Source organism: Larus michahellis, chromosome 10 (genome assembly GCF_964199755.1).
Source record: "Larus michahellis chromosome 10, bLarMic1.1, whole genome shotgun sequence".
In the NCBI taxonomy this organism is placed as follows: domain Eukaryota; kingdom Metazoa; phylum Chordata; class Aves; order Charadriiformes; family Laridae; genus Larus; species Larus michahellis.
The window spans coordinates 5,584,136-5,606,641 of NC_133905.1; the positions used below are offsets into that span (position 1 = coordinate 5,584,136).

General features: G+C 46.0%; 1 protein-coding gene across 3 annotated transcripts in view; it reads left to right on the forward strand.

The window, feature by feature from the left end:
* Window positions 1–5,192: 5,192 nt before the first annotated feature.
* PLXNB1 (plexin B1) overlaps window positions 5,193–22,506 on the forward strand; it is a 79,584-nt gene continuing 62,270 nt past the window's right edge. The window contains exon 1 of one of the 3 annotated variants that reach the window (XM_074603402.1): window positions 5,193–5,264. The gene's annotated coding sequence lies outside the window, so the exon portion shown is untranslated. Of the gene's footprint in view, window positions 5,265–18,775; window positions 18,796–22,506 lie in introns of those variants that run through there. The other 2 variants (XM_074603406.1, XM_074603405.1) reach the window with 2 other exon arrangements.

Genomic DNA, 22,506 nt, shown 5'->3' on the forward strand with positions numbered 1-22,506 from the left:
ACACAGTGACATCTCAGTGCATGTTTCCTGATGATTCAGTCATGGCTAAGTGAGTAGTTCATTGCCTGTGCTCTTCTGGGCTATTTTAGTTTAGAAAAAAAGAAAAAGTGTTGCATACCTATGGATTATTAACAAAGCTTATAATAGATAGTTGAGTTTCACTTTTGGAATGAGGTCTCTCAGCTGACGCTTTCCTCAACAAATCAATTCTGCTTGCTAAGTAAGGCCTTTTGAGACTTAAATTCTTGCTCTTTCTGTGAACGAAGTCCTCTCTGGGCAGGATGGCTCAGCCAGCCCTGTGTCCCAAATGCTTGTTAGCCAGGAGGGGTGGTGGTTGCAATAGTTTGTACAGGCCTAGTGAGGCCAGGGACTGAGCTAGGCATTGTGTATAGGTCAGAGAAAGCCAGTGCTGATTCAAGCTAATTCCACTGTCAGTCAAGACACTGAAGATAAAGAGGGAACCTAGTAAGAGCAACAGGAAGCCCTTTGATAGACATTAACTACAGAAAAACGTGTGGTAGTGGCCTGAGCTTGGCCCATGCTAAGCTATTTTGAGTTCTAACTGCTCCATAAGAAACCACTCGTAACTCAAAAGCAAACAGCCTAGTGGCTACGGAAATAACTTCTAATGAGGTCACTGCAGACTTCTAACAGTAGGTGCATTCTGAAGAGAAAATTTGCCATTCCTTCCACTCATGAAAGGAATAGCAAATGTTGCTTACGAATACAGGACAAAAGCAAGTACATGTACTGTCACAATCAGGATATATATATTTATTAACACTCGGGTTTTGAATGTTCCGGTATTTGAAGAACCTGGTCGGAAGTTGCAGGTGTTCCTGTTGAATTCATTGTAACTATTTGTTTGGAAAAGACAGTTTCTTTCACAGAATGCCTTCTAAAAACAAATATTTCCCTCTTTATGGAACTTAGGAGTGGTAGAGATGTCCCGTTTACTTCAGAAACAGGACTGAGATTTGCAGTAGGAGAGAGGTTTGTGAGCTAGGAAAAGGGAGTCAGTGCTGGGTTTGTCCATAACATATTTAAAACAGTATTTTATTGCCAGATTTTTGCTCGCAAGTTATGAGGAGGTGACCTTCCTCATAAACTATAGAGAAGTGCGATTTCTGGAGTTTGGCAATTGGTGGATGATCTAAGAAGGTGTGGGCTTAAATACAGCAAAAATCAGATGGGCCACAATTTTTATTTTTAAGGAGAATTAAGCTTTCAGGTAATTGTGGTTGTGGCAAAGTTTTGGAGTTTCCATTGTGTGAAGTTTTTAGGAACAGTTTAGATAAATATCACTAGGTTTGATACAGATATAGGCAGATCCTCCCTGGGACAGAATGGATTCGGTTAAAGGGTTTTCAAACTTTTCTGTTCAAAGAACTGCTTGCGCTTTATTTATTTATTTATTTAAATAAAGCAGGAGACTCTAGGGACAATTTGACGTTGTAGTCATTCTAGTGCAGGTTATGTTATAGTGCAAGTTATAGCAGAATGAGGAAGTGTTGTGCTGAGAAAATGGCTCAGTTTACTATGGGCCATGTGGTGTTAGGCACCAGCAGAGAGGGAGAGCAAGTGTATGCACAGCTGCAGTAAAGCATGACCCTAAAAGTATCATCTTAATAATTATTTTTCAGAATCAAATTTGTAAGGTGACTTCTCAACTAATTTTGAAATACTATGCAAGGATTTTTTGTAAAGGCTGTTTTTAATAGAACTTTGCACACTTCTGTTGTAAGCCTTTAAATGGCTGCAGCCTACACTGACCTTTCAGTGAGTTTGCCCGAAGCAAGCCGGCCCATTAAAGATTATTCGATTTAAATACTGGCATATCATATGCTCTCAGGAGCTTCCCTGTGCTTCAAGACTTGTTTAACAAAAAAACAAAACAACAAAAAACAACCCCCACATCATGTGTTGATTCAGTGAGCTGATCACCCAACCCTCTGTATTAGTTGTTGCATGTAATCTACTTCATCGAATAATCTAATTCTTGCTCTTCATGGAGGTGATAGTGACAGTCTGTATGGCTGATGTTGGAAAACTTGTTTGTGGTGACAGCGGACATGCCATGCATAAATGCTTAAACCACAGAGCTCTGAGATAAAGGGATTGTCCCAAGCATCCCAAGGTTGTTTTGCTGCGTTCTGCAGAAAGAAAAGTAAACCTGTGCAGATCGGTGCGTGCTAAGAGAGTCCAGAGTCCTGCTCCTGCAGGTTCTGGAATGCTGGGCACTGTTCAGGCCACGCGGTCTGTGAGGCATGTTCTAAAGCAGCTCCTTAAACCCCAACAGAACTGCTGCTAGCAAAACTGTAGGTGCCCAAATGAGGGTAATGAAGACCTTAATGCTGTTTCTAAATGTTCTGACAAACCGAAAACTTGTAAGGAACAGAGTCAGATTTAAAGTAGGGTAGACGTAGTCAACCTTCTGTTGGTCCCTCAATTACTGCTCTAAATGCAGTTTATTCCCAGAAGCTATAGACAGTATTCAGATATCCCTCATGACTTTCTTAACCCGTCTCATCCCCTGCTTGGAGGGGAGGAAGAGCAAGAAGAAAATCAAAAGGAGCATAAGCAGCTGCCAGCCTTGTGATTATCATAATAGTTACGTAAGAAACTTAGCTAACCTGCTTAGAACCAGACATGAGCAAGGGCTTTTGTAGAGGAGGATCCTTTCTGGATTTAAATATATGAAAAAAAGCTTCTGAACAAATTGAAAACAAAACCTGTTTAAATGTGTCCCTCAAAATAATGCTTGTTCTTTGTATGACGCTGTTTTCTGCTGTGTAATGTTTGAGAACTAGCTTTTCCTCTAGTTTCTTTTTAAGAACTGCAAAAGATTTTTGTGCAGACCAACTCCTCCTTGAAGAGGGGGTGTGTAATCCCGTGGTGGTTTTTTTTATCCTTGTCACTCCAGAGGGCTGTAAGTACAGTAATGGGGGTAGGAGGGGGGGCACTACAACATCCTTCAAGTGCACAGAAGCTCTTTCTGCCCTGCTCCTAAGGCAGACCATGCAGCCAGCTCCCTGCACGAGCCCTGATGTGGGACAGAAGGAAAAGGTGCTCTTTTCCAATGCACTTTTATGGGTCTTTTTGCTGCTTTTTAAGTGAAGCTTGCAGATGTTTTTTACCAGACGGAAGGGGCTGCAGGTTGGGACTGGTTCTGGAGGAAAGGCACAAAGGGGATTAGTGTTTTGAGTCAGGAATGGGTTGGAGCAAAGAAAAATTGGGGTTTTTTTTAACGCTCTTAGTCACCAAAGCTGGATTTTGGCGGAAGCAGTGAGTGCAGTTCAAATGTCTCTGATTAGGGAGATGATAATACCCTGTTCAGTGAGCTCTAACCTGAACAGCAATTCAGTGGGTAGGGTGTAGTAATAGGATGGTTTTGTCTGTGTGGGGAGAGGAGCATGTAAGGGATCATCTCCTCATAAGAGTCCTCACGGGCTCTGCCTACTGTGGGCCCCAAGGACTCCCTGGAATAACGAAGCGCCAAGGAGCAAAGGTCCAGAGAGGCAGCTGTCATCTGCTTCCGAAATAATCCTTCCTTTGGGGGACTGTGATCATGCTGACATATCCTGGGGACTGTTCAGTATCTCTAAACTTTCAGACATACTTTTTTCCTTTATAACAGTGTTGCTTTTTGGGCTGGGGGTGGGAATGTGAGAGACTGATGGCTTGTAACAAAGAGAGTAGATGTTTAATGACACTTCGGGACATGGGACTTGTACCAACTACGTTCCTCTGAAATGTCAGAAATGCATGTGGGAGGGAAGCCTGATTCAGACTTTCAGAGCAGCTTTGTGTCTTGAGTGGAGATCTGTAGCTGCATCTAGCCAAAGAGGAAAAGTGATGGGCACCCCTGGCATACAGGTCAGTGCCTGTTTCCTCTTCCTCAGAGTTTTCTTTAACCTACAGCTCCTGCATCACATCTGCATGTCCTCAGATATGTCCTCTTTTTCCCCACAGAATTTGTGGCTGGGTGGTAAAAGCATAACTTCATCTTTTGTCTGGGACTTCCAAACATCTGGCAGTCAGCTCAGCAGGCAAATTGTGTAATTGTATTCAGTACATATAGTCGCTCACTGCATGTATAGCAAGTCAGTTGTTAGACTAACTGTACATTTGCTGATCAACGACACGACAGAGTCCAGCACATCTGGGGAACACAAAAGTTACAGTGTGAGCGAGAAAAATGGGAGCATTAATTCTGTCCCTCTGTAGAGCTGTTACTGATAGAACTTACCACTAATTCAGAGAAAGGATTTTATGCAGTCAGTTCTTGGGGGCAAGAAGTGCCTCTGTCTCTTATACAGAGCACCAGCCTCTGCTCTTCTCATGACTGGAGCTTCCAGCTTCACAGGAATAAAAATCACAAAACCAGCAGTCAGTTTATATTACGCATATCACTTCAGGCGCTTCTGCTTTACAATGCGTTTGTCTCCACCGACTTTCAGCCGGAATGGTATGTTCTTCACTGTTTTGTAACTAGAGATAACTATGCTTTTGTCACATTCTTGAACCTTGCTAATGTCCTGGTTCCCACATACTCTGCGAATGAGAACTGCTCTATCTCAGCCGCCCGATGCTGCGTTTGCACAGGAGGATTCCTAAATAAGTAGAAACTGGTTTTGCTATCAGATGTTGCTCCCCGTGCACCACGCACGCTGCAGATTCCCACTCACCCTCTGCTTGCCTTGAAGACAGCTGAGCACAAAGGCTTGTCAAACCGAACGCCAAAGTTACATAGCTACGAAACGCACAGAGAAGAGAAATGCTGTGATTTCTTCCAGAATACGTAGTTTTAAGTCCAGCTCTCAACACAGGGGCTGCAAACACCTCTGGAGGAGAGGTTTGCCCTGCGGCCCGGTCCCAGAACCTTTGCCGCGGCCGCGTCCTTCGCCAGGCCTCGCTCGGCAGCGGCCGCGGGGTGACTCGTTGAAGGCGGAGGCCCGTTGTCTGGAGGCGATGAAAGCCCCTGGTCCATCAGGCGCTCCCTCCGCGCAGGCAGGGCCCGGCACCGAACCCGGAGGCGGCGGCCGGTACCGGGGCGCCGCTGAGGGGACCGCAGGCCACGCCCCCCCGGCGGGTCCGGGGCGGGGCTTCTGAGGGGCGTCGGGCTGCTATTGGAGGAGCCGGGCCGGGAGGGGGGCGTGGCGGCGAGGGGGCGCGTGCCCCGGCGGGCGCGCGGCGGGGGCGGGGCCGTGGCTCCGCGGCTCGGTGCGGGCAGCGGCGGGGAGCGGAGCGGGGCGGCCGCCGCGGTAGGTGAGGGGGACAGCGGGTGGACGGCGTGGTCCGGCGGTGCGGGACGGGGGGGGATCACGGGCTATCGCCGCGGCCGGTCCGGGGGGGGGCGCTGGCGGCGCGTTGCCGGGGGTCAGCGGTCGGTGGCAGGTGCCGCCCGGGGGCCGCGCTTTGTCTCCGCGTTGGGGCGGGGGGGATGGGCGCGGCCCCTCAGGAGCAGCGGGGCCGGGCCGGGCCGCGGCCCAGCGGGGCCTGTGGGGCGGGGCGAGCTCCGGTAGGGACCCCCCCACACCCCCTTCCCGAGCCGGTGGCGAGCTGGTCCACGGCGACCTTGGCGGCGGCGGCGGCGGCGGCGGCGGCGGGGGGGTGGCACCGGGTCGGTGGCGGGGCGAGGGCCGGGCAGCCCTACCGCCGTGCTGGAAGGGGCTGCCCGTCCCTCGCCCCGCTCCTGGGCGTTCGTTACAAGTCAGTATCCTTTAACTTCACCTTTTTTACTGTCTGTACCGAAACCGAGTGGTTTAAGTCCTGTTGTTCTGGAGATCTCATTTTCCACCCTGAACGCGTATTCCTTTTGCACAGTTGGCAAGCAAGTGTTTGGGCCCCCCCCCTCGGCAGGTGTGGTTTTTTTTGGTTTTTTTTTCTGTTACATTGGTGCAATTTGAGATCTTTTCCTCAAATCTAAACTTTCCGTGACTGCTGCTTTATCTCAGGGCAGCAGTCTGGAACAGGAGTGGTCCTGAGAGAATATCCGGGCTGCTGCAGTAGTTACAAAGAAAAGGGGCTACAATCCTGAGTGTTGTAAAACAGCGGGGTCAGTATTTCACTAAACAAGGGTCTTATTCTGTGTAAGGTGGAGCGGAGAACGTGGTCTGCTCGTTTCTCGTCTCACTTTTTGAACAGAGGTCACGGGAGTCCTGTGTTATTCCTTGCGTATGAAATGCAGAAATCGATGAGCGTTGCGTCGATGATGTGTCTGTGTGTGTGTGACGTTGGGAGCGAGGCCAGTGATGGAGGCATTTGTCCTGATTCGGGAGGAACCTGATGCACTGAGCTGTTGCGCTGCGTGGTTTTGCATTCTAATGGGAAAACTGGTGTTTCCCCTTGATTGAGGTGTTTGTTACAAACTGGTTGTAGAGTTGCATAAGTTTTAACAGGGTCACTTTGAGAGGCCAGGAATGGCTAGGAGAATCTCGGGAGAAGAAAGCAAGCAATTTGTGGACAGAGAAGAATGTGGCAAGGAGGGTGACTCGTTGGTAATCTGGTGCTGTGTCCATGCTCACCCACACCTGTGTGTAGCAGAACTGCAATCTGCAAGCCAGAGACTTGCCCTGAATCGAAATTTGGCTAGAAAGCATTTGACATAGCGTGGTCATATATGGAATTTTCTCTTTAAATTTCTTCCAACATGTGAAAAGAGTTAGGTTAGTAATACGATTAGCAATATTTAATAAGATTAAAATTACCGGCATAACTCTCTTGAGAAAGGTGGGCGCAGACTGTCAGCAGTTGACACCGTAATCTTTGCTTTCTCCCACGTAAGTGCTGTAAAGAGTTTGGGCTCCTAGGCTCTGCTTGCTTTTCAGAGAAGAACTGTGTCCTCATGTGCTGACAGCTCAGGTATTGCCTTACCTTTCATGTCCACCAAGAGCATCATATGCCCGGCGGGGCCAAGGGATGTTCCCATATTAGGGCAGAGGGAATAGCTGATGGAGGGTTGTAAGGAGTGCACCCGGCCGTTCCCTTCCCTTCGGTGCCAGTCTTTGTGTAAAGCAGGGTTGTTTCTGCGAGTGCTGCTGGCACACTCGGGCTTTCCTGGCAGCGTCAGCAGAGACTGCAAGGACTGAACGAGTCTGGAAAGTATCTGTTGCTGCTGAAGGTGGCCCTGTGTGCCTGGAGAGAGACTGCCTGCCAAATACGCAATGATGCCAGTTGTACATTGGGTGTGCTCTGAAGGGAAAAAGCACCCACCCAGATTGCCTGTGTGTGGGGTGTGTGCTATCCATCACCGTCCAATGGGAAAACAAAAGTAATTGCATTCGCTGTCTTCCACTATTGCTGTTTGCTTTCTGGAGTGGTTCGTTTAGCCAGCGGTGTTGGATACAGGGAGGCATGATATCTTTTTCAGTAGAAGAAATTTTTTATGCTTTAGTGTCACCTGGGGAGGGAGAAGAACAGATGAGGGGAAGTTCGGAAGAAGATGAAGTAGCTGCTTCCTACAAATGCTTGGTACTTTTTGTGCTAAAAGCTCTACCTCTGAATCGGTCAGATTCACATCATTTCTCCTTTGTTATCTTCCTCTCTGTTTCAGTCCTGCCTGCTGCCTGTCAAAGCAAACTCACAAGGACTTCAGTTTCTCCTCCTCCCTGGCTACCTCTCTGTCTGTTCTTTTTTTGTTTGTTTGTAGCTGTTGGTTTTGGTTTTTTCACATTGGCTCTTGTAGCCAAGTTCTGAGCTGAACCCTCCCAATCTTGCATAAGGGCGTCCTGGAGGAAGATGATAGGACTTTGATTCATCCCAACTTGCAGGCTGTGCAGGGTGGTAGCAGTCGGAGGAGGCATGAGCCTGCCTGCTTTCTTGTAAGAATTAGCCCTCTAGATACGAGCTAGTTTCAGGAAGCAGGGGTTGGACTGGTGCCCTTTTCGCTCACCTGGATCTTCAGTGAAATGTCTTTGTGCTCCGAGTTCTGGAAAGCTGGTGCATTCTACTGACTCTCCTTTGCATTCCCCATAATCTGTTAAAGCCCTGGATTTGATTTGCATTTGTTTGTGGTTCTCGTGAGTATCTGATTGCAGGATTACTGTATCTGAAAGGATTCATCTTCTGCTGTTCATCAAAACCACAGGAGGGCTGCTTTTGCCTTTATGGGAATGTGCCAGCTGGTCTTTCATTGTGCTGGTGTCATTTTCCTTGTCCTATTATTGGAGGCATCTTTGATGACCTGATGGTTGTGATGATCTCTTAGAGAAGATTCATATTGATCGTTCTTTGAGCATTGTCTGGTCTGGTTTTGGTGTTGGAATACAATTCTTAGAAAATTCTTGCATGTGTTTTCCAGGGACAAGCATTTGAGACATTAGGAGCGTGTGCATGGTCTCGTGACATGATACCGTTGTTCCAGGAGGCAGAGTAGATGCTTAATTCAATGGGGAAACAGTAATCTCATGTGTTGCACAGTTCTCAGCACAGTGGTGGGAGCCCAAAGATTTTCCCCCTTGGCATGCTGAGTCTCGGGACTCTCAACAAACCACTTGGAGGGATTTTTGCTCTCTAGAACCATATAGGATCAGCCTCCATGCTCTGGTTTGCTATAGTGATACTGAGATGCGCCCCTGCTTAATAATAGACTGGCCTGGATTGTAGTCACTGGAGCTCAGACTTGCTAAGCTGCAAAGGTGCGAAAACATGAAGCGGGATGTTTCGACCTGTACCGACATGCAGCCTTGACTAATGGAAGAACCACAGTGCTGTGGTGTGATCTCTTTAAGGCTCTGCTCTTTCTCCCCCCCACTGTTTAAGTAATAAATGCAGAGGACTTGTTTTCACTGCTAACAATTTTTTATTTTTTTATTTTTTTTTTAGCCAAGTAGTAACTAAGACATCTGAGCTATTTTGAGGTTGCAGGAAGTGATTTGGGTCTCCTTTTTGTTAACTAGAAGTAAGTACAGCCTCCCAACGCTTGGGGGGGGGGGGGGGGGGGGGGAAATTATGTGAGTTTAGGTGGATTCGATTTTTATTTTTTTTTTTGATTGAATCAGTTTTTAAGTGATTTCTAATATCCTGAACTTAACCTCAGAATTTCACTTTCAAATCCTGCCTGCCACCCCCAAGAAAGAAAAAGGGGGAAAATGAAGTAGAAAAGAACCTTGTATTAGCATGGAAGATTTTAGATGTTGATCAAAACGTGAGGTGAATCTTCAAATGATGTAGATCCTAAGGAAATTCCCAGATGCCAGACTTTAATTGCACGTGAACTTTAGTTATTTGCTTGCAGTATAAACACTGCAAGTACTGTGAGGAACACTTCTCCTGTGCCTGGCAAGTGTGTGAGATTTCACATTGCTTTTGGCTTTGAAGTTTAATAGCGAACGGCGTGGAACTGGTGGGTTGAGTTTCCCCAGCCTCTGCTGCTGCTCTCAAAATTCCTGCAACTTCATAGCTACTCCCTTTTAGGATATGATAATTTGTTTCCCTTCTTGAAGTATCTGGAGGTTGTAATTTTATCCTGCTACTTGTATCCGCTCCCGTTCTATCTTATGTGGAAAGTCTTTTGTCCCTGTGTCACAGGGGCCCCGGGTGGATTGATCTTTGTTCCTGGTAGTGCTTTAGCCAGGCTGGTTCTGCGTCGGGGGCTGGAGTTCCGGAATTGTGTGACCGCGTGCTTCAAATGCCCACTGAGAATCTGTGGTGAGCCATCGGGATACACATCTGTAAGGCATTAACAAAATGGATTGCTGCTGCTAACAAGCTTTGTATCTGCAGGTGCAGAGAATTTCAAGGCATCACCATTCTCTGTTCTCTTTTGCACTTTTCCTTAATTCTGAATCTAAAGGCGGTGCTGCCTTTGCAGCTTCTGCGCTTCAGTGAAAAAAAAAAAAAAAGCGTGTCCGTTTATCTCAGCATAATGTAGTATTGCCTGTTGCAATGATGGGATTCATAACTGCTGCTGAAGTTATCACCAGGAGAATGCTGTCTTTCTCGTGTCCTACCCTCCCCTGCAGCTCTGCCCTGGCAGGGGAGTCGTTGTGCCTGGGACTGTGCAGGTGGGGGAAGCTGATTGTATTCAAGCATTTGTCTATGCTGATGAAGCTAGTTTTCTGACTAAATTGCATGTCATTCTATAAATAGAATGGGTATATTTGACATCTTACTCTATTATAATAATTCTGAAAATTACTACATAGAAGTAGTGTTTTCAGCTTAAGGTTTCTGCCCATCTATGCCTATTTCAAAATCATTTTTTGTTCCAATCTCTGTTCCTTTAGCTCTCTTATACCGCACCATTTCACATTTTGGTTAGGTGGCATCCCTATTCTTTGTGTGGAGTTGCCTTAAGAACTGGGGCACAGCCTGTTTCCCCCCTCTGGTCTTGACTCCTGGAGAAAGTGCTCTCATGAAATCCCTCTGTTGCTTACATGTGGCCATGCCTCCATCCTCCTGTGTGAGGCTCTGAGGAGTTTCTGGGCTCTCTAGTCTCCATAAAGAAATGCCAGCCTCTGTGAAGAGCTGGCCAAGCAAATGCTTGACAATATGCTCCTGACAGTGCCCTGCAAGTGCTCTGTGCCCAGCTGGAAGTTCTTCGGATGACAAAAATTTAAAGCACAGAAACCAGGGCTTCAGAGGTGCTCCTGCCAGACCAGCCTTTGTCAGAAATGTTATCAGTGAAGAAGTTGGTGTAGGGTTTTGGACGGTTTGGAGTTAATGGCCTTGAAGAAACTCTCTCTTTGGCACTTCGACCTTTGATCTCAAGATTTTTTGCATCAGACTAACCTTCTTAAAATGCTGGAGAGAGCAATTCTGTTAGTGGATTACCTAATAGTAAATTATCATATGTGAGAGCATTTCAGTAACTCTTCTGGGATCATCTGTCTTCCATACACTTGAGTCACGAGCTCTTCTCGCCTGTCCTGTGCTGTCTCCTACCTTTAGTTTAGCCAAAAAATGTACGTGCTAGAGTGCAAAAGCAGTTCCTGGACTTCTGAATCCCACCGCCATCAATGTTTTGATCTCTATTTGCATACTGCTTGACTTCTTGCATACAGATTGCAGTCCATTACTGAGTGATTCTGCCCAAGAGAATGGTAAAACGGGTGTGCAACTGAATTAATTCCATGGGAGCTCTGTGTGCCACTGTGGGAAATAGAGAAGTAGTAACCTGGAGCTCTGTTTATTTGCCAACTCTTTTTAGCTGGTTTAGCATTTTGAGAGAAATTGCTGAAATGAGACTGCATAAATGTTGAAGGACCTGGGGAGACTAAGGCATTTGTGAATTTATGTTCTGACCCTTAGTTTAGCTGAAACGTATTTCGGATTGCATATCGTGTCAACCTGCAACTGTTGAGAGAGATTTAAGGCAAAGATCACCAGGGCTTTTTGCTGCTTGGGCTGCATGTCAGCGCAGCTTTCTCATGGCTACAATCAAGAGGCGTAACTGGGATGTGAAGAGGATGACTGTGCCTTCTGGGGGCTGCTATTGCTATAACGGGTAGCATTGACTCTTACTGTTTATTTGCTTCCTTGATCTAGATTTTTCCTGTCTCTTTGGGATTTGTAACCAGAAAGTGTTCTCCAGATGCGTAACAGCCAACAGAGGTGCATGTGCAATTACAGAATGGCCCTGGGTGCTTGCTACCAGCTTGTCCCCTTGGCAGCATAGGCAAAATTTGAATTGGCAAGAAGGCAGAGCAGTCCCTGCGGCACTGCCACCCCCAAGTGACTCAGGATGCCGAGCTCCTTGGCCACAGTAACAGGCAGTTGGAGTCCCTGTGCTGGAGTGTCTGGTTGTGCTCTGTGCCCAGCACTGCTGAGATGATGTAGAGCCAAAGAAAAAGGAGCGGAGAGGTAGAGCAGCTGCCCTACAAATGCTGGGTTTGCTCTCTGTGCTGTTGGGAGGCTACAGCTGTTGGGAGCTACCTGCAAGGTTATTCTCCACAGCAGCAGAGCTGGGGAGTAGGGGCTGTGTGTGCTGGTGATGTGGCCATATGAGCAGCTGCACAGGAACAGATGAAAGAGCCATTTAGGCTGTTTTGCTTTTTCTGGGCTTGGGACAGTCAAGTCTCCGTCCTCATAGTGCCTAAGTCACCATGGCCCCTTCCTTCTCAACACTGAACTGATCTGCAGGGGAAGTGAAAGCCCATGTCAGTAGCCTCAGTAACGAGCTCAGAAGAGTGCCACAAATCTAAAGGCTTCTGGGGTACTTCTGTCAGTCATGCTTTCTTGCCTACTGTATTTTAAAACTGTTCCTGTGTGTTGTAGTAACAGTATTGTGTTCTGGGTACTGGAACCTTGTAAATGCATTTTCTGTCCACAAAACACCAAAGTCTTGCAAATAATAGTTCTGTTTCGTTGTGGTACCAAGGCCTGTACGTACAGGGTGGTGGCATCACGAAGCTTTCCTTGATGACCCGTATTGATACTTGCCACTGTTCCATAATGCATAACAAGGCTTCACAACACTGTGGAGAGCTGTCTCTGTTGAAGTCTGTGAAGAAAGGTTGTAAAGAGTAGAAAGAGTAGGCAAGCTGATGGCCATATTGCAGGTTCATGTTATTTTGGAGCCAACCACTCAAATACATCTATAACATCCCACCATCAGGGACCTGCTACAAGAACAGCTCTTGCAGTGCATCTATGAATGCCAAACTCATTAGCTCCAGAGAAATAACATCTAAATAGTGCTTACCTTCCAGATGATGACAGTGATGGGTGTCCTGCTGGGAGGAACTTGTATGCTGTCATTCTGCTCGCACAGCCCCAAGAAACTCGAACATTGCTGGTTAAGTAACGCAGTTTGATGTTCTGTTGCTGACCAGGGGTTTGTGTCAGTGTCTGGGGCGGGCGGTTAGCAGCAGCAGGCAAGCCCCAGGTTGCTGCTGCGCTGAGCAAAGCTGCTACAGGAGAATGACCTGCACTTGCAGTTCTGAGGTTTCATCCTTTGCCTCCTGGATGTCTGAAAGCCATTAGGCTGTGCATCTGTTTACCTTCCTCCCAGTGCTGCCAGCACAGTGTAATCCTAACGGGTGCCGCAGTGACAATTACAGGCTCAGTGTTCTCTGCAGGCTGCCAGACCCTGTCGGATCATCAAAACACAAATGACACCTGGCTGTTCAGCTCTAGGATTGTAATCCGCATCCCCAAGTGCACTGTGTAGGAAGTACCAGGAGGCACGAGGTCCTAATGATGGAACTTAGCCCAAAATGCAATGTGTTTATTTTAAGCAGGTAGAAATCAAATGCATGCGGTGATTCATGAGGGAAATGTTTTCAACCAATATAAGCACTCTGTTTTCCACTGTTGTTTCCACTGTTATTCCACTCTGTAATGAAGCATACATCTCAAAGCACTCTTTTCTGTATAGAGAAAGCCTTAAACTTTTTGTGCATATGAAACTTTTACTTATTCTGGGAACTGTCCTCTGTCATGCTGCTTTACCTGACTGAAGTAGAACTGTTAGTCTACTAATTGGTACTGATTTCTTTACCACTTCGTGACTTACAGGAAGAGCCGTGTCTTGTGTTTGTCTTCAGGCTGCTCATCTGTATGTGCTCTGAGAAGCCTTGTCCCTTTGGCCTGTTTTGGACAGAAAGGTGAAAAGCTCAAGTGGGGAAAGTAGAATTGATCTCTTGGAGCTGCAAGATGGGGGCGGGGGGAAAGGAGCATTACAGAACTTTAATTCTAAGAGAGCAAAACACTTCCTTTAAAATGAAGACTTTGTTTACACGTGGTAATTCCCTTTGCTTTTTGTGGGATGGAAAGGTCACCTTGTCTCTATCTAAACTATGAAAAAATCAATGGTCTAATCAATTTCTAAAGTAGATTTAGTCAAAATGACTCTTGTGGTGTGGCTTGGGCTTTGATGTGTGAAGGTGTCCCAAAAAACTGCTAGAAAAGTCAATGCAGAGCATCACTGCAAATAAATTTACAGAATTTGTAGAGGAATTTTCTGTCCCATTCACTATGTCCACAGGGTGTTTTTTTTTCCCTTGCCCAGTCCCAGCATGGCTTCCTCCTGGTGTTCCTACCGAAAGAATAGATCACTGAGAGCAGATCAACAAAAGCAGTCATGCAGTTCACTTGAGCGGTCATGCATAAATATGAGCAGAGTTTCTGCTGTTAAAACTGACGGGTAGCCTGCTTTGCCACCGGTTTTCCATAAGCTACACGTTCCTGCTACTCGGAGCGATGTTGAAGATCTCATTCAAGAGGACAGTGTCCCTGGAGACAGGTATTAGTGTTCCCTGGTAGCTGTGCTGGGGGATTCACAATGGCAAGTAAGTTTCTTGCTTTGAAGATACCAAGTTAAGGATTGATAAAACCACATGTCTCGTTTTACACTATTGCCTTGGAATTATTTTCTTCTGTGTGGTATAATGGGCAGAGCCCTTCCTGCTGTCACACTGACCTGCACCCAAACCCTGGCCTGTGCTCCTGCCTGCACGCAGGGCATAAGCTCTCTGCCTTGTGCCCTTTGCAAACTTAGGCGTGCGTTTTACGTACAGCACAAAATGAGAACTATCACTAAATGGAAAAGCTGGTTGGAGGTGGAAGTTCAAGGGGCCTCCTGCTAGAGCAGAAGCAGCAGGAGGTACCAGACCTCATGATACGGAGTGCCTGGGTAACATCTACAAGGCATTAATGCTTTTCGTGCAGTGATCTTGAATAACTTGGGTCTTTGGGGAGATTTGAGATGGGTAGTTATTGGTTTTGATGTATACTTCAGAGGATATATACCTCTGAAGGGTTTGGTTGCGTTAATAGTAAGAAAGAGTAGCTGGAAAGAACCAGGTGAGTAACGGGCAGCAGGTGACTATATTCATGTAATGTGTTTCTTAGGTTGTTTGACTTGGAGACGTACAATGGTATGAATAATTGATCTGTGCCAATATCAACAGTGTACCTCGTAATTATTTAATTAAAAAAAAAAAAAAGAAAAGGCTGATGCATCTGAAATCATGGGTTACTGAGGACCTGTCAGAAAGTGTTATTCCTAGTAGATGTCTTCACTGAGCATCGGTACTATACTCTGTGCTGTTCAGTAGTTCATCAGTATTCTGGACGTAAATCTAAAGCCACTGCTAATGTTGATTCAGCAGAGAAGCAGGCAGTGCTGAGGGCAAATTCAAAACCATAGCTGGAAATGACAGGTCTGTTGGGATTTTCTTGCTTGAAGATTCTGAATAGTACATAAATCTTTGGCAGAATAGCAATCAGGTAGTGAAGTTTTCCTTAGTGCTTTTAGAGAAATGATTAAATGGTGACTAAGAAAGATATGAGCTCCTTGAACTCAGTAGTCAGATAATTGCCTGTTAGCTAACTGATATGATCTCTGCAGTCTATGATTTCTGTAGCTCCTCCGTTATGCTGTAAAACGGGTCTAGCGAAATAACACCCATTTGATACAGGCAACTGTAGACTTCTGTGTGCCAGAGATGCTGATCGTTCACCGATTGTGTGCTTCACCAAAGCAGTGACCCTGAAGAAGGGGGGGGAGGTGGTGGGAATGACAATCAAGTTGATATGTAAAAAAAAAAAAACAAACCAAACGTTCGAAGTCGTTCAAGCACTCAAGAAGGTGCCTTGTAATGAGAGACTGACAGGACCGATCTGTTGATTGCCAAAAAGGCTATTGAGAGGTGACTTGGTTAAAGCACGTGCATAATTGACTCTGAGGAGCTACTCTTTAATCCAGCAGAGAAGGAATTAATGGCTCAAGGCAGAAGGCAAACAAATAAGAAATTAGACTGGCCTTGCTGCCAGAAAGAATGATAGAGCCACTGGAGCAAACTACTAGGAGAGTAGTGAACTTATGCTTTGACCTCCAAAGACCTCTAGTCTAGAGGCCATAAACCACTACATTTCACAGAACCACTTAATGGGTTTTGTGGAGGTGTGAGTGGATAAAATGGAACAGCGCCTGTGTGTTAGGCAGGAAGTCGGAGTGGTCTTACCTTAAATTATGTGACTGACTAGTCCTGCTGCAATTGATTTCTGGTTTTCTGTGCGTTAGAAATAACCCCAAGACTAATGCAGTTGTGTTCCTCATCCCATTTTGTTTTTCCTCATAAACTTTGTTCGTGTCTAAATGTTTTATACAACGTGAGTGGTACATCCTGGATATGAAGAATCTCGTTCATGACAGGAGTGTTAACTTGAGGTTTGTACTCCAGGTGGCTCCTGAGAATAAAATCTTCTGTATATTTCTCACTATTTCTTTCACCGTTATGCTGATCTTTCTATCTGACGTGTCTTGCGGTACTTATTTTACTGATTAAACTTTGTAGGAAAGTAGAGTTTTATTAAGCAGTTGGTGTGTAAACCCACGTACACCAAAGAACGGTGTTAAATCGCAGTTGCATTTAAGTAATTTTAGTTACTTTCATTAATCTTCTCTTGAATTCAATGTGAAAATCCTGTACAAATAAAACTGATGAATGTTGTCATTTACTCTATGATTGTTTCAGAATAACTTGTGATTGTTTACAGGCTGAAAACTAGCTTACCATTTTATAAGGCCAGACAAATCATTGAGCTCATTTAGTCTGATGTTGTGTAAAGCGAGGCAGTGGGCTCCCTGAATTTAAGCTAAACATCGAAGTTGAGACTGGATGCTAATAAAGAGAAGAGCTGTGAGTGATGGATAGCTTGCCATAACAAATACATTTTAAGATATCCCTGAGAAAAGAGGTTTGGAAAACAGACCTTGGTCTGCTCACTCCAGAAACCTGCAATTAGCAAATTATTAACTTTGTTCTGAATGGGTTAACTAACGTGGTTTGGCTTCTGATTGACTATATAATAGCCAACATCAGCAATCTCTGTCCTGTGCTGGATTGCGAAGTCTGCTAATTAACACATTAGTTTCATATTGCTGTTGCCAATGTTTGCACTGAAGAACTTCGCTTTTTTTGGCCATATGGATGGGTGTGAATATCAAGACCGTATTATGGCTCTGTGCTCATTCATGTGTGATGCTTTGTGTTCTGTTTTTCCCAAGACGTCTAATCAGGCTTGGGGCTGAACAGTGCCTTTTCGGAGAACCTTTAACTGAAAGGTCAAAATAAGCACAAGGCCTGGAGACAAGTCCCTCTATTCCCCCCCTGACTCTCCTTTGTGTCTGTCTCTCTCCACTTATACATATGTACGAGTCCTTCACCCAACACGTTCATCTCATTCCTTTCTTGAGATCCAGGGCTTCTAAGTGCCCTGCTGCCACTCAGGGTCTTCTCAAACAGCATAGAGCTCTGCAAGCTGAATCTCACACGGCGATATGCAAGTTTGTTTGTTGGGGGCTGGGGGGCGTGATCCATGGTCGGGGAGCTCCTGGCACTCACCTACTGGTGGGTCTGCTGGTTTCCCACCATTGCTGTGCACTGTTAGCTGCCTGGTGTGTGTGTCTCAATTAACTATGTGTAGGTAGACCGGGATTTCTCTTAAAGGCAGTATTTGCTTATAGACTGGGATTTGGTGGGTCTTCAAGGCGGTAGGGAAGAAAATATGCCTTAAAGTGGTCTCAAAGTGAGGGCTCCAAAGGATGCTGTGGAAGCCGAAGATTTGGGTTTGCTGTACAGATTGGGTCTGACGTAAGTGGGATTTGTTCACGCTTATCCTGTGCTACCTTCCATCCGTGCACTGAAGGCTCTCCCTGGAAAACCCCTGTGGGAGAGCATAACCATCGGCAACGGGAGATGTTGAAAACTAGATATTTACTCAGTGTGCATCTGAGGAAGATTTTTTTTTTTGTTTTACTAAATGAGATTTATTTTTAAGGTATTGATGGGTTTGTGCCTGTTATAAGAGCATTTGAGGCAGTCAACTCTTATTTTTCTTTTACTGTCACTGTTCAGCCCTGCCTTGGCTGCTCCCTGCCTTTACTCGCCAAGTGCAACTGAAAATGAGGTATTGAAGCAGCCCATCTAGTTCTTTGTGTGCAATCTAGCAAATGTTAGTGCTGGAAGTTGGACTCTTGCTGCTGTTTGTCTGGTAACATTAGCCTCTGTTGTTTCCTTGTGCTGCTTTTGAAAAACACTGGTTTGGTTTCTGTGTGAGTGGTGGTTGGCCCATAAACGTATGCCAACCCACCTAATAATTCTTTTCAAAAATCCTTCATCAGGTCTTTTCTGTTATGTCGTTTAGAAAGAAGGAGAAAAAAAAAAAACAACCAACCAAACACCTCCCTTAGCCCAGGAAACAGCAGTCGTCTTGTTCTGCTGAGCTGGCTGCTGCTCATACTGATCAGTACTGTTTCCTTTGTCTTCGTTTATTTTAGAGTTAAGCTATAAGCTGTTTTAAGACTGGGCTATTTTTGTTCTGTACTTTTGCAGGGTCTTCTACACGAGTCTCCTAAATGCTAAAATGAATGCTCTTAAAGGCAAAACTACCAGGGGGCAAGATGTCATTGCTCTAAAAATGAAGTTTTGTGGTTCTGCTCTGATAAAACATTTTGGCAAGCACATGCCTGCACAGAGGAATGCCTAGGTCAGGGCCGGGCTCATGGCCATCTTCTGTCTTTAAGTTGGATTGCCTTTTGTCAGCCAGATGCCTTAGGATCCCCACCTTCTCTCTTGTCCCTCTTTTGACAGTAGCTGTGGGCGCTCCGCAGGGGCTCCCTGGCTGTGTTTGCTTTAGCTGGGGAGGTGTTTGCCTTCGCTGCAGAATTCCAGCTTCCAGCTGCCGGGGAAACCTGGAGCAGTTGTGTTGATTTATTAGGGCACAGTGCGCCTCAGGAATGCCTTTGCTAAGGAGCCCAGAGTGATGGAAGGGATCCTGCCTGATGCGGCGTGAAGCCGCCTTGTTTCTCTTTAGAGAGGCTAAGCAGGAATTCCCCAAAGCAAGGTAAGAAAAATAGCTCACTCAGCTGACCACTTCGGAGAGTGTCAAAGTGAGACTTGGGTTGGGTTTCCCTGGCGTAGAATCAAGGAGGTGGACGATAGCTGCAATTTTAAGAGTGCAATTTTAAGTGAGTTTTTGGTGGGAGATGGTACTGTGAATTGCCCGACCAGAAGGTTTGTATGCTTTTGGTTTGTGTTAAGAGCTGGCATTCCTGAGCTACTGACTAGGGCTTTTTTCTGGGACTTGGCTTTGGGCCATTTGAATGTTTTGCACTTGAAAGAAGCAAGTTTCAACCTCTTTGGATTTGCAGACTTATAAACATTTTCCTTTAGAGATATGGCAATAGATTTGCTTTTTTAATTACCTTTGCAGGCAACAAAAGCCTATGGACTACAAGTTTAAAAATCACTGACACAAGTGTGTCTTCTCTGTAGTGAGTTCACTAGAATACCGTCACATCTCCGTAATTTGTCCTAGCCATCTGACGTGCACCCCTTATTTTCCTTTCTTGTCTCGCACACACACAACTACATGTTTCTGGACTTGATTTCTCTCTTCTGAGATTTTGGTGGCTGTTGCCCCAGCTGATCTGAAACCAGGATGGAAAATGTTGGGTGTTTGTCCAGGGTAGGGTGGGCAGCCGGTCACTGTGTTGATCAAGTATTGCAGAGTAGGTTGTGTTTATGGGGCATCGGTGCTGAGAAGGAATTTCCTTTCCTGGCTGAGGGAGAAAGACTGTCCACGTACGGCTTTCTTTCTTCCTTTGCTTTAGCATTCCTTGAGGTTGTTTCCTATTTTACAAATGCATCTTTTGAGAACTGCCAGGAAAACGTCTCTCTCAAATGGAAATGGAAATTTCTGAGCTCACAGGGATGAAAACCTTTGGGTCTGTGCTCACAGAATGAAAAGAGGATTCCCAATCAGCCATTCTTCAGCGTGCAAAGCAGCGGAGCAAAGTCCGCAGAGACTCTCCGAAAGTTATTGGCTTTCCTCAGGAAGGGTGCTTGTGAATAGAATTGAATGAGTTTGGTCCCGTCCTCCTTAGCGTTCCTGCTGCAAGTACAGAGCGCCGTGTAAGTTTGAACTGTGTAGACGCTTGAATAAAATGGGAAATGTTTTTTCTTTTTAAGTAGATGTCTTGCAAACAGTTCTAGAGCCAGTGTTCCTGTATTACTGTAAATAAGAGAAGTGATGGTTTTGTGACTGCGTTTGGCCTGATAGAAAGCAGGGTAAGGGAGGCAATGATGATTTTTCCGGAACTATTTGAAGGGTTCAGAAACGAGGATGGTCTGCTGGAGTAGATGCAGATGGCTTATTTTCACTGGGGACTGTTAAACCTGCCAAAGTGTAAACGGCATCTTAACAGAAAGATGTGAGACAAGGCCTGCACATCTCTCCCTCCTAATTACCACAGCTCAGCTGCTGCTGTCTCTTATGCTTACACATCTGAAAGGTGACAATGACAATGTCTTGAATGGCAAAGCAATAGCAGGAAGGCTTTTTTTTTTTTTTCAAGCTGTAGTCTGGAACAAAGAAGTTATTCAACCAATAGACAAGAATATCCTCATGAAAAATCTTCCTCCTAGAAACTGCTCTTCATGAGACCACTGGAATTTTTGTAGGTCTCAACGGCTTGTCTCCTGAGTGACTACAAGTAAAGCAGCAGTCACTTCATCCCACTCTTTCCCACATTGACAACTTCGGGAACGTCCACCACAGCAGCAGGATTTCCATTTTTGCTGTCCCTGCAGCTGTGCACCACATTGCCTTGGTACACGCTACCTTTTCAAGAAGCTGGAAGGGTCTTCTCTCTTGGTCTTGCAAAAATCTCCAGTAACGTTTTCACAGCAGTTACTTTAGTGTCTGAAACCCATAGTCAAATCCTCATCACTCATGACACCCAAAATAGAGAAAAGATCGTTTTAAGTATGACCTCTTCTTAGAGGAACAGGGGAAGGATGGCGCTAGAGTTGCGATTGCATTGCAATGGTACAGAAAGAGCAGAGACAGCGGCAGCTCCCAGTTGGTCTGCAGGTGACAGCTTTGGATTCGGTGTTTCCCTGTGAAAATCTCTCGTAGATTGTGGTCTCTCACGGCAGTCTTGCTGGTTAGCTATTAACTTGTTCAATCTTCTCTCACCCATGACCCAGCCCGGATTCGCTCTATCCCTGTAAATCTGGTTTAAGAAACAGCTTTGTGAGTTTCTCTTCCTGCCTCCCCACTCGTCCTGTTGAGCTCAGGAGAACATGCTGGCACCCAAGCCTTGGCAGGCACGTTTTTAGTGCCCCCTTCTGCTTCCGTCCCTTACCCTCAAGCGGTCCCTGGGGAGCCCCATGCCAGGGGCAGCAGGCAGGACTGGCTCTGATCAGGCACCATGCAATGGCCTGATGAGATTCCTCTCCACTGGGAAACAAAGTGGAGAGGAAAGGCAAAACGGTGCTGAAACCATGGCTTTTTTTAGCTGGGAGGAGAATGTCCTTCATACGTAGCCTTCTCCTGCTCATGCCCATACATAGCCCCTTCTTGCTCCCCATCGTATAGCATTCTCTCTCACTGCATCAGGGCATTCGGGCTAGTGCAGACCTGAAGGAGCAACCTTTATTAAGAGATGATTCTGCAGTGGTGTTTGCCTTGTTTCTGCAGAGGGCTCCCCTCTTTAAGTACTCAGCTGCCTGCTTCTGTTTCCTCTTGTAAGATATTTCTTGGAGTACGCTGCTTGCAACTGTGTTGGATGCTACAGCTCTTCCTTTCCCCCTTGTAATAGCCAACTCCCTCGGCCTTTTCACAAACAGGGAATAGAAGCTGAAGCGAGGGGATGCCTGTCCGTTTGTGTCAGCCTGGGAAATGGTGGATTTCTCTCCTGAGGCCTTTGCCTCAGGCGTCTTGCCAAAAGGCATCTAGTCTCTATTCACTTCAAACACATACAGTTCCTAAGCCAGAAATGTGCAGAAAGCTCATGAACTGTGATCAACTGAAGGCCAGACGGTGTGACCTGGTGCCTCTTAAAAATCAATGACTTGAAGAGCTGTGACTTCTGGATGCCTGGGAAACACGAGCAGGCTGCAGCACCCGCCGCGCAATGTGAACCTGAAAAGGATGACAGGATGATCAGCTCAAGCATGGGTCTAACCTGTATTTATGGTAGGAAAATATCCTGAAAACTGCGCCAAAAGAATTAGAATTTGCGTAAATGAAGTGTTTTGGCAAACACAAGCAATTACCTGCTTCATAGATCCTGCGTACAGGCTTCCTTTCTTCAGAGCATGAGGAGTTTAAGGCAAATTTTATTTTGGAGCTAAAAGGCATGTTTTTAGCAAAGGCAGTGCAAGCAGGGTTGGGACGGACTCCAGGCTTTTGGTGTTCCCAGCGAAACGCAAACAACTGCAGAGAAGGGTATAGCTCAGATCCTCGCGCTAGTGTGCTTAGCAGGCAGCCCAGTACCAGATCTGGTTCAGTCTTCCACAAGTGACCTCTGTCACCGAACGGGGACATAAAGAGCCTCAGTGCGCTTCGGCTGAACTGGGCTTTTGCCTGTCTGCTCCGCAGAGAGAGTAACCTCAGTGTTCCCCTCCCTCCCTCCTCCCAGTGTGTCTGTGAAAATACTAACTTGATTTAGCTGCCAAAAAAAGACATTTAAAAAGTATACATTGCTCTCCTGTGTCCTAACTTCTGTAAAATATGGGTTACGGTTGGTTCCTGTATATGGTGCTCAGT